Source organism: Herpailurus yagouaroundi, unplaced genomic scaffold, assembly GCF_014898765.1.
Source record: "Herpailurus yagouaroundi ecotype Mexico unplaced genomic scaffold, PumYag 569, whole genome shotgun sequence".
Taxonomy (NCBI): Eukaryota; Metazoa; Chordata; class Mammalia; order Carnivora; family Felidae; genus Herpailurus; species Herpailurus yagouaroundi.
This window is the reverse complement of record NW_024412786.1, coordinates 3,154,337-3,155,791: the sequence shown is the minus strand read 5'-3', so window position 1 is coordinate 3,155,791 and position 1,455 is coordinate 3,154,337.

The following is a 1,455-nucleotide window of genomic DNA, read 5'->3' as shown; positions in this document are numbered from 1 at the left end:
TTTATTTATTTTGAGAGAGAGAGAGAGAGAGAGAGAGAGAGAGAGAGAGAGAGAGAGAAAGTGAGGGGGGGACAAAGAGTAAGGGAGAGACAGAATCCCAAGCTGGCTCTGCACTGTCAGCATTAGAGCCCAACGTGGGGCTCAAACTCCCGAACCCATGAGATCATGACCAGAGCTGAGATCAAGAGTCAGATGCTTAACAGAGCCACCCAGGCGCCCCTAGAAGGCTCTTCTAGAGATTGGGATTCTTTGGTGCAAGGGTGGGTCCTGGGCATCTCTTATTATTTCAAAACTTCAGTGGCGCCTGTGCTGTGCGCCCTGGGTTGAAAGCTTTTGCTGAGATGTTTTTACAGGTAAGGAGACTATGGCCCAGAGAGGTGAAGGCAGCTGCACGTGCAGAGAGAGCCTGCTGTTCTTGGGGAGCTCAGGCTCCCAGGGACCACCATGTCTTTCTCTAATCTACAGTCTGGTTATTTTGTCCCCATGTATAAGGCAGACTGACCACATGGGGCAGAGGTCAAGAGAACTGAGGTCAGATGGCTGGTTCACACCCATGCAAAAGCACAGTTGTACACGCCCTCAACATGGCCTCAGGCAGGTCCATCCAGAGGCACTGAAGACACCTGTCTGCCACATGCACACCTCCACGTGCGTGTGTTGATAGGCCCACGTAGGTGCATACCATACATAACCAAGCACAAACACACATCCACAACCTCTGCTTTCTTCTCTTGGGCTTTCTCTCCGTCTAATAAAGGAGCACATTCCCCTTACCATCTTTTTCCAGTCGCCCTTTATGACTTCTCCTGGATCCTTGCTCTGGCTTTCCTGCTCCCTGCAGTCTTTGGTGCTTTCTTTGTGATTCTCTTTAGGCATCTGGCCCTGCTCCTCCCTGTGTACTGAGTGGAGGAAGGCAGGGTCTGCCCTGCTGGGTTCTCAGGGCCTTATCTTGCTTTCAGTGCTTAATCTTGAATGTGTCCCACCTTTTTAGCCACTTGGCTTTTTATCTTGTCCCTGAGGATTCTACTGTGCATCTCCCAGGGGAAGAGACTGTTACTTATCCTGCTCTGTTCTGCATTCCCCCCACAGCTGCTGGTCTCATGCCAGGCTGCTGATGGGTGCTCTGTTGATGGAGAAAAAGGGAGGAGTCTGTCCCAGTGGTGATTCAGCTCCTTATGCCATTTTCCGCAGAGCTTATCAGCTTGCCCCCGCCTGTCCCATGCCTGGGCAAGTTGTTCTTGCTACTTTTAATGTTTTCTCTCTTGAAATCACTCCCACTGTTCTGCCCCTTCCCCTTGGATCCTCAGAAGCACGCATCCCATTGAAATCTGTGTTCGTATTCTTTTTTCTTTGGCTACTTTCACTACTTTTCTTTGAAGTGTTTGGGGGGCGCTTTTTTTTTTTTAAGTATAATTTATTGTCAAGTTAGCTAACATACGGTGTATACAGTGTGCT